Raw genomic sequence first — 11962 nt, 5'->3', positions numbered from 1 at the left:
AACAGAATGATTGCTTTAAAAAGAAAATATGAAATGTTCTTTGCCTATAAGAATGAAACCCTTGAGCAAACCTTCATTAGGTTTAACTCCTTGATTACTGACCTGATCACTTTGAATGTCACCTATACTGAGTTTGAACAAGTAAACAAATTCATAGATTCACTACCTACTAAATGGAAATCTGTTACTGACCCTTTAAGAACCACTCAGACCCTAAAGAACTTTAACACGTCTTCTCTCTACAGTTCACTTTGGAACCATGAGAAGGCAGAGGCTAAATTTGAATTTAACTTGAAAGAAAACTTTAGGTCTGCCCCCACCACTTCAAAATCTTATAAGACAGATGATACTGCTCTTATTGTTGCTGCTAAAAAGAAAGCTCAAAAAGCTTTACTGGTTCAAAAGTTGTTGGCAGAAGAAGAGACAGCTGAGAGTGAAGTGGATAGTGGTACTGGGTCTGAAGAAAGCAGTGATGATGAAAGTGATGCAGAAGGGTTTGCTGAAGGTATGGCTTTGCTGGCTAGGCAGTTCAAAAGGTTCAATCGTAATAGAACCAGCAAGTCATACAAAGGGAGTAAGAAACTGAGTGCTAGGTATAGCAGCAAGTCAGTCAAGGGTCCTAAATCTGAGTGTTATAATTGTGGGAAGGTTAGACATTTTGCTGCTGAATGCATGTCCAGGAAACCTTCAACTTCACATGCTTACTCTTTCTCAAAAGCTGACAAGTACAAGAACAAGTACAAAGCTATGAAAGCTCAGATGAAGGAAAGTGCTAAGACTGATAAGAAGGGTAAAAAGCCAGAAAAGGTTCTAGTTGCTGAGCATCATGATTGGGATGAAACCAGCTCGTCGTCTTCCTCTGATAGTGATACTGATGATGATGGTGCTGGTTATGCTCCAGATAAAAAGCTGTGTTTAATGGCCAAGGAGGTCAAGGAGTCTGATGAGGATGATAGTGGTAGCAAGTTTTTGGCTGATATGAGGGAAGCTGATCAGAAAAGAGATTCTCCTCAATGGAAAACTGAATTGATATATAAGGTTGATAATTTTCGAACTTATACTAATGATGAAAATGCCAAAATGTTTGACTACCTAAGAGTTGACTTATGTAGAGGCAGCAAACGTGAAGAAGTTTTGAAAACTGACAACAAATCTTTAATTGAGAAACTTAAAAGCAAAAATGATGAAATTAAAATCTTGAAAGATGATATTTCAAAACTTGAAAAACAAAACTTTGCTTTAAGGTCTCTTCACGTTGAGGCAGCAGAAGTCAAGAACCAGCTGGATAATCTGAAAAAGGTTGTCGCTTCGTGGTGTACATCTGCTCAACGCACAGCAAAGTCTGTTAACGAGCAGGTGCCTACCCAAGTTGAAGCTCTCTTTGCTGGTGACTATGCTGCTGCTGCTATTGCAGAAGTTACTTTCATGGACCCAATTCTTGAAATAGATCCTGAAGCTGTCTTGCCAACTACTTTTGCCAAGATAGTTAAGGGTAAAAAGGTCTTGACAAATAAGTTTGTTAGACCTACTGTGTCCCCACCACTTGCCATGAAAGAAATTTTGGAGGATGAAGTTAGAGCAAGAGAAGCCAGTACCTTAATTGATGAGACTACTGACCCCTCAAGCATCTACTACATGACTCCAAAAAAAAGACGTATTAAAAGGGAAATCACTGAAAATAATCTTAGAAAAGTTAAACCAACTGATTCCCCTTCGTGCTTGAGTTCCAATTGTGCTGAGCCAGCTGATGACAAACTTACTGGTCAACCAGTAGCTGTAGACAAGCCAGTCAAACGTAATACTGGCAAGTCCAAGGCAGCAGGAAAAACTTCCTCTAGCTCATCAGTTTCAGTAGACAAGCCAGTAACTTCCCACGCTGGCTCGTCAAATGATAAAGGCAAAGCAATACGTCATGACTATGGTACTGGTTCCAAGAAGAAAGCTGCCCTTAAGGGAAAAGCAAAAGTGGACTCGAATGAAGAGCTGTCTATCACTGAGATTATGACAGTTAAGCTTGACCAGCTAATTAAGGCAGTAACCAAAAATCGACCCGATCTTACTGCACCCCTTTACTCTGTGTATGACCAGTCACAGATACCAAATGTGAGAAAATGCTACAAATGTGGTAGCAAGTTTCACTTAGCCAACCGGTGCCCTTTTACCCCAACCCCATCTGCTGCTGCTTCTTCAAGCAAACCAGCAGACAGGAAGAGATCATCAAAGATGACCCTTCCAGAACCCATCCTTAGATGGGTTCCCAAAAAGAACTAATCTCTTAGCTACTGTGCAGGGCATTCAAAACAAGCAAATCTGGTATCTCGGTAGTGGTTGTTCGAGACATATGACCGGATGTAAGTCCCTGCTGATGGACTATCAAGAAAAGGATGGTCCAGTTGTTTCGTATGGAGATAATTCATTGGGTTACACAAAGGGTTTTGGTACTTTGACTAATGGGAATGTCACGTTCTCAAATGTTGCATATGTCGTTGGGCTCAAACATAATTTACTCAGCATAAGCCAACTGACAAGTAAGAATAAGATAGTCCAATTCAGAAGGAAAATTGACACTATTTTTGATAAGACAGGGAAGCCATTAGTGACTGCAAAACGTCATGAAAACATGTATCAAATTGACATGAACACAGCAGTTGATGTGCGTAGAGGTGTATACGAAATAGTTATATTTTTATTTTGAAATACTATTAAATACGATACAATTTTACACAAGTTATTTATTTATTTATTTATAGAGTGGAAATACCTAAACCTTGCTACAACACTTATAGGCAGTGTACCTAATCATACAGTAGTGTAGTTTTTAGTAAGTCCGGTTCGTCCACAGGGAACTAGCCAAGTTTAACGCTATATTTTTAAAAACTATATTTGTATAAATATATATATATATATATATATATATATATATATATATATATATATATATATATAAATATAAGTAGTATTATTATTATTATAAAAAGGGGTTTTTACCGTTTAATGACAGGTTTGTCGATTTTATGTCTTAAGTCGCAGTTAAAACCTAATGTAAAATATTAAAAATAAAAATAACTTAATTTAAAGCGTAAAGTAAATGACAATAATTAAAGTGTGATAATTTAAAGTGCGATAAATAAAATAACGATAAATAAAAGTGCGATTAAAAAGTACGATAATTAAAAGTGCAATAAATAAAATGACAGTAAATAAAAATGCGATAAAATATGAAATAAAGAAATTATACTTATTTAAACTTCTATAATCATGATGTTTGACGTGTTGATTTTAGTTTATTACCATGGGTTAATTGTCCTTTGTCTTGGATTATTCGATATGTCCATCTGGTTTTTGTCCATAACAGTCCATCAGTCAAAAATATAAAGTGCGAGTGTCCTCGTCAAATTATCCCTATACCCGAAGTCAAATATTCCAACTAATTGGGGACTTAAACTATAATTACACCAATTTTCCTTCTATGTAATTCACCCCTGTTTTAATAAGTCCATTGACTATTAATCCATTCCCGTGTCCGGCTAAATGAACGATTATTAGTACTTATAAATATCCCGCCCGTCGTGTCCGATCGAGTGTATGTGGTTATTTATAGGTACGTCCAATTGTAATTTTTATATTAAATTAACGAACTATCATTCAATTAAATAAATATAAAGATCATTAATAGCCCATAGTCTAATTTTCACAAGTGTCGTTCTTTTATCCAAACCCCAATTATGGTCCAAAGCCCAATTACCCCGTCTTTAATATTTAGCCCAACATCATGATTACTTCGATTTAAATAAGCATAATAATAACTTAGCTACGAGACATTAATTTAAAAAGGTTGAACATAACTTACAATGATTAATAATAGCGTAGCTTTACACGAACAGAATTTCGACTTACACACTTACAACATTCGCTAACATACCCTTATTATTATTAATCTTAAATTAAAAATAAAATTATAAATTATATATATATATATATATATATATATATATATATATATATATATATATATATATATATATCTATATCTATATATCGTAGAGAGTGAGAGATTGAATTAGGTGTATAACATTCGACTGAAACTGCGCCTTTTATAGCAATGTGGCCAACCGTTTTGCTCCATGCGATCGCATGGCATTTGTGCCTTCTGGCCATGCGATCGCATGGCCTGGGAATCCAGCTCAGAATTATTTGTTTGCTAGTTTGCCGACGGTTTTTGTGACGACCCGGAAATTTCAGACCAAATTTAAACTTAATCTTTATATGATTTCGACACGATTAGCAAAGTCGTTAACATTGAGTCTCAAAGTTTTGAACTATTTTATTTCATTCATTTAACTTCGACTGTTCTCGATGATTCACAAACCAATATTTGTAAATAGATACGTATATATTTAAATAAATATATTTAATTTAGAAAGATGGAAATTTTCTATGTATTTTTATTCACCACTGATTAAACAACGGAGCACGAAATATGAGCTCTGGAAAACCGTAGGTAGATAAAAAAATAAAAAAAAATACAAACTTAAGGCTGCTTTTCATTTCACATGTTTCTTTTCTATAGATATTCTTAAAGTTGTACTAGTTCACTTTAAGTATTATAAATTAGTATTTGTTTCTTTGCGTTCCAATTTGATACAATGAATATATATCCGCCTTTATATTCTTCATTTACCAAACCATCAATAAATCTAATCGATACCAATTACAAGCACCCAATTCCATTATTTTATTATTCACTATATAAACTATTATCACCCTTGCTTTCTGTTACACGTCTTGATCAACCAAAAACCAATCACCACTTTTCTTTATTCCCACTTTCTAATCGACACCAAATTAGTACTAATGCATTATGAATTATTATTACTTTAACTTATTATATGTAATTTTGTTTCCTATCAACAGCGATATATAGATTAATATATGGATTCTGGTGATCCCAAAAATCAAAATCACTATTTTTTTTTCCTTTAGTTCTTTGTCCACACTATCCCACTATCTATATGATCTATCTAAATTTATATTTATATAACATAGAGATACCATATTCCTATATATATAAGGAACTCTCCTCTTCTCTATATCTACACATGCACTTCAACATTCATCTACATCATCATCTCAATCTCACACATATTCTGTTTCTTTTTCTAATCACTACACGAACAACCACACACCACCCTACAAACAAAATCGGCCACCGGTAACCACCTTCTTAAACCTCTCCACCTTTACTTTTCGAATCACAAAAATTATCTAAACCATTACCCATTTAAATCACCACCCATCACCACAATGCTTCACAAGCTTCTTCTGTTGCAACTAGAATCGACCACCACCTTTATTATTATTACTATTATTATTATTATTATTATTATTATTATTATTATTATTATTATTATTATTATTATTATTATTATTATTATTATTATTATTATTATTATTATTATTATTATTATTATTATTATTATTATTATTTTTGTTACACCATCGTGCAACTACTGTCCTGATTATATTTTCATTACTCGACACCCATTTAACCACCAACACCATCATTAAAACAGTCACTGTTACCGCCCAGTTGCTGCGTACCATTTATGTTCCTGTTCGAGACAAAGAAAAACCGAACGCCACCACCTTTTATCACCAAACCGCTACCATAGTTTCTATACCATTTCTGTTTACGTTTGAACCACAAAACAACACAATCGAAACCAACCATGAATACAAACTTATTTCCTTGTTGCTCCTACTGCTGCCTATCTTGTGTTTTATGGTTGCCATACGAAACCATCCAAAACACCACGAGTTGCAGCCACCGTTACTTGAAATTGTTTTAAACTATGAAGATTACTACTACTGCTACCATCATATATTTCTATTTCTGCTCGACATAAATATCATTGATTGATTGATTGATGTGTTGCTTCTTGCCATTCAATGGCTACAACCCAATAACAATATTCTGTTTGGGTTGTCATAAAAATAACTATGGTATTGGTGATGCCACAAAGTTAAGAAGAAAATGATGATAAGATTATATATAAGGTGATGGGTACATGCTCATAATATAAAGTCTTGTCAAGTTGGTTGCAATAGATATTAGTAATATACATATCAATTATTATGAAAGTGAGACTACTTACAACTTAGTAGCAGACCAATGAATAAAATGTCATGATAGTTAATTATTTTAACCCGTAAATTATATGATGATGTAAGGATGAGACGTTGGTAGTGCTGCTTCCAGACGAATCCCTCTCAACCACAAAATTATCGAGCTTTTACTTAAACTGTATTAGCTTGATTATTTCTGGTGGATACAACAAATTAAGCTAATGGACTATTAGAATATGGACTCCTTAAAAGTTAATTGGGACACGAATGGAGTTGCATAATTGGGCCGAGATTAGTTTGAATATTGGGGTCGTAAATCTGTACACTACTGGGCCGAGACCCAATATTCTATCTAGGCTAAGATCCAGCTAACGTATTCGCTAATAAGCTGCTAGATATGATGTGTGTGATATGATTATGATATATAATACGTGAGGTTGGATGAAGAACATGAAACAGAATCGATATATAATTAATATAGGATAGATTAATCTCAGAAAGGCAAGACAGAAGGATTGGTTAGGAGTGTTGTAGTCTAAGCTAGAGGTTGCGGGTTTGAGTCCCGTCCTGGGCAGCTTGTTTCTTTTTAATGCTTCTAAGGTATTATTTGATACTACTATTATTATTATTAAGTAATGTTGTAATTATTATTTTTATAATTATTATTATTAATATTATTATTAGTATTATCTCAAAAATTATCATTCTTGAAATTAATACTATTAACAAAAGTAATTTTATTAAAATTTTCATTTTCATTATTATTATCATTATAAGTATTATTATTTTTATTATCATTATTATTAAAAGTATTATCAGAATTATTAATATCATTACTATTACTATTATAGTTATTATTTTCAGCAAACAAATGTTATCTATATAAAAATATATTACAACACAACTAATATTACATACTAATATGTTTTTAAATAATATATTACCATTTATATTGATAAAATTTTAATTAAATTATACATCATATATTTAATATAATTATATTTAAAGATACTAATTTTAATAAATTATAAAATATAAGTAACCTTAGTTGATTAAATGGGATGTGTGTTAATATATATGCAACTGATATAGGTTCGTGAATCCGAGGCCAACCCTGCATTGTTCAGTTGTTCAATGTCGTCATATGTATTTTTACTACAAAATAGAGTATTGTGAGTTTCATTACTCCCTTTTTATATATATTTTTGGGCTGAGAATACATGCGCTGTTTTATAAATGTTTTACGAAATAGGCACAAGTACTAAAAATAATTCTATGTGGGTTTAAACCAGAAATATACCCTTAGCTTGGTAACATTAAACTACTTGTCTATGTACGGTAGGCGCGAATCCTAAAGATAGATCTATTGGGCTTGATAAACCCCATCCTGACTATGGGATGCTTTAGTACTTCGAGATTATTTTAAACACACCTGATCTGGTGTACTTCAGAGGGTAAAACATGAACGTTAAGGCTTGTTACCTGGTGCCTACAACTCATAGAATACTTTTATACACTTGCGAGTGTACATATATTTATAAACGAAAATCTTGTGGTCTATTAATATATTAAACTGATTGTTATGATAAATCTATGAACTCACCAATCTTTTGGTTGACACTTTTAAGCATGTTTATTCTCAGGTATGAAAGAAATCTTCCGCTGTGCATTTGCTCATATTAGTTGGAGTCGTTTATGGCATATTTAAGTCAGTACCTCGCAATGGAACCAAATGTTGAAGACTTCATCCAGGTGGATTAGGACGGGTCCTTTCAGTTGGTATCAGAGCGGTGGTCTTAGCGAACCAGGTCTTGCATTAGTGTGTCTAATTGATAGTCGTTAGGATGCATTTGTGAGTCTGGACTTCGACCGTGTCTGCATATCAAAAGTTTTGCTTATCATTTTTGTCGGAAATCATCTGCTTATCATCCTTAGGAAATTACCTGCTTATTATTCTTAGTCTAGACACATTTTACTACATTGACTGCATAAATAGTGTATAGACAAAATTTATATCTTAACGTATCTGACAATTCATATCTTAGTGTATCTGTTACTGTAGACCTTGCCTGATATCTCTCGTAAATTTCTCTGTAATTTAAGGGATCATGGTACTATATATATCTATGCATATTATGCGTTGAGAATACATCCAACTATCAATTGCTGTCACTAACTCTTCATATCAAAAATCTTTTCTGTGATCTCGTAAGATGGCCTCTACAAATCGACCACGTTCCTCCGACTCCGAAGGCAGCGTGACAAGAGCACACCAACCAATCAACTACCGTAAATACTGGATAAAATGGGGGTGGGTTCACGACATACTCACCCTATGGAGAAGGGAAGAAGGTACTCCATATCATGAACCGAATCTACCACCTAACCTTGGAGTACTCGACCCGCTCACCGGTGAACCTGTTCGAAACACCGTTTATACCCTTTTTGCAAGAATTTTTCGTCTTGAGGCTACCATTAACGGAACTAGAGAAGATATTCGACCTCTACCTCACACTGATAACCAACCAGGGTTAGTAGAAGAAGTTAAAGAACTCCGAGATCGAGTGTTAATTTTAGAGGGCACGGTACACAATTTGCAAGCACCAGCAGTATCACCAACACCAGTAACATCACCAGCCTCAGCACCAACAACACTAGTACCACCAACAACAACATCCGCATCACCAGCTTTGACATCTCATTCTATACCTCGAGCATAATCAATGTTCTACATCGTTCTTACAGGTGACACCCGATTTGGTTCTGGTGACCTAATGAATTCCAGGTGAATTCTTAGGATTTCACGTTCAATGGTAATGAACGCATTAAAAATGGGTTTTCAAAAAACAAATCGGTTTGTAATTTGATCAAAATATTTTCTCGTTCAAGCTCGAGTTTAGATATCATCGAATTCCATGAGTTTGTAATTCTCAATCTTTAAAGTCAATCTCAAGGATTGAGTAATATCAGGCTTAAAAGCTGATTTTTGATCTTTAAGGAGATTATCCTTTCTGGGGATCTGATTCATTAGTCTTATACGTTAATTTGCATGGTGCCCCCTATTGTACGAGACAGATCCTCTCATGGTTAGGATAAGTCTGACCACTTGGCGACCCTGTTTGATGCTGAGGTCTGTGGATTTTCAGCTGATTTTCAAGAAAACTTTTCAAGATTTTTCGTAGACTCTACAACTGGTCTGGACAACAACTTCCTGACCTAAATCAAGAAGCGCGTGCATTTTTCTTTTGGAAGACTTTACTTCCTTTTATATTACAATAAACTGGGTAAAACTGATAAATATCGTTCAAAACAAAAGTATCTTCAATTATTTGTACAAAAATATGTGTCATATGTTCTAAATAACTTGGTAAATTTTTCCCACACTTGGCTTTTATTTTCCTTTCTTTGCCTTTTTATTTTCCTCTATTCTATTTTAAATGAATTCTTGTGACAACCCGGGAATTTCCAACTAAATTTAAACTTAATCTTTATATGATTTCGATACGATAAGCAAAGTATGTAATGTTGAGTCTAGAAAATTTTGAAACGATGTTCATATATTCAATTGACCTCCGACTGTTCTCAACGATTCACGAATAATTAATTGTAAATAGATATGTGTGTATGTATATATAAATAATAATTTGAAATATAATTTGAAGTAATATATGTTGATGTTATAAAAAATTAATAAAATAAAAAGAGGATATTATAATAATTATTATTTAAAATATATCTCTATATATATAAAGTATATTAAAAATAAATATTAAATAATTGTAATACTCATTTGATGTTTCGAATGATATTAATCAAGTTAAATTCAAACTATTGTAATTTTAAAATAAACGGTGATACGAAAATGAGTTTTATAAATTTTAGGCTTACTAAAATTATATCTAGGACCTAGTCATTAAATTTCAACACTTTTTATATTTTACTCATAAATGAGAGGGACAGTTGATGTAATTTTTATTTAACAAACTAAAGGTCGAATTTTATACCTTAATGACAAAAATAAATAAATGGACTTAATTTAAAAATTAGGAATTTTTAGGAACACTTTTATATTTTAACTGTTTAGCAATGGACACGAGATAATGCCCCAGCTAAGTGTCGGTAGATAATGTTAAATAGATGGCTGCGTACTATTTTTCTTTTGACAACTAAATTTCACATGTTCTGCTTTATGTGTTGAATATAATATATTTATTATATTTAACTCTCCTATATAATACTCTATCAGTTACATTTTTTTTTGGTAACTCAACCCACAAATATCCTTAACTTGTTTAATCAATCACAGCATTTGAAATTGATAAATGTTCTCTTCTTTTGATCGACCAAACCCACCACCCTTGGACTCAAATTAAACACCACATGCTATAATCTGTTTTCTATTTCTGTTACAACCATCAACGAGCCACCTAAAGGGCCACTACAATCACACCTTACTCGACTTTTTCTGTTTTGGATTCACCATTTTTTTTTTAATCACCATCACCGAACACAACCCTCGGTCACCACCCATATCATCACCTTAAGCCGACAACCACCACCACCGTAGGCTGCAAGTAGCCACCATGGCAACACCACCACCGGCGGTTCATTCACCATGCTCGATCAAAACCACCTTAACATCAACCTCGCCACCCTATTCTCTCTCTTTCTCCTATCCTTCTTCGTGAACCCCAAAACCACCACTCAAAACTCACAATCGCCACCCCTTTAAACTGTTACAACCTGCTGTTGCCACGTTGTTTCTTTCTGTTTCTATTTGAACCCCAAACACCCTTCTGTTGTGCTGCGTTTAAAGCAGTCACTACTGCTGTACGTTTCTGTTTCTATTCTGGAACAATAATGATGATGACGGGTGTATGATGATGTTTTGATGATGATGGGTTCGATGATATAACAATGATAATTATGTTAATAAGGGTTCTGTAAGGATGACCGATTGATGATGAAGAGATAATATCGAATAAAGATGGCTAGAGGATATGGAATGATGATACATGGTGATGATATGTTGTGTTCCTTTAGCAGATGTACGAACCCCACCATTTTTTATTCTTTGTCGACCTAATTATTCCCCTAAACCTGGACAAAAAAGTAGTTGGGCTGTTCTTTATATTTGGGCCGTGGTTTGATCTAATAAAATAGGCTGTGACTCATTTTAGTTGACGTTGGGCGGTGCCCTGTTGAGTTCTTGGGCCGAGAACCAAGTTATCTTTCCTGTGGGCCGAATCGATTTTGGACTGTTTCCATTTTGTTTATGTATATGAAGGAAGTAAATGAAAATGATGAAGATTACGATGGATGATGATGAAGTTAGATGATGATTATGATCACGAACAAAGACGATGTTCGGTTTATGTAAATATGATAAATGGTGATGTATGAGTATAATGAAGATGAAATCACAAGAAGACGAGGGTGTGTGCGTAAATGATCATGATGATTGTGATGTTAATAATGTGGTGATGTTATGATCTTGATGATGATGTTAGTGATGTTAAGTTAATAACGAATGATAATGATATTTGATAAATAACAAAGATAATAATATAGATGATGATGAGGTTATGATAAATAATAATGATATATGATCATTAAAATGATGATAATTATAATAACGAAATGGTGATGATGCCGTGGTGTTCGATGCTGATAACGATGACGATATACGAGGACGATTAGGAGGGTATAACTCTTATTATCATTAATAATATAATTACTATTATTAATATTATTATTAATATTATTATTATTGTCATTATGATTATTAATGTAAATATGATTATTATTATTATTATTATTATTATTATTATTATAT

This window comes from Rutidosis leptorrhynchoides, chromosome 5, assembly GCF_046630445.1.
Source record: "Rutidosis leptorrhynchoides isolate AG116_Rl617_1_P2 chromosome 5, CSIRO_AGI_Rlap_v1, whole genome shotgun sequence".
Classification (NCBI taxonomy): Eukaryota; Viridiplantae; Streptophyta; class Magnoliopsida; order Asterales; family Asteraceae; genus Rutidosis; species Rutidosis leptorrhynchoides.
Note: the sequence above shows the minus strand (reverse complement) of the source record.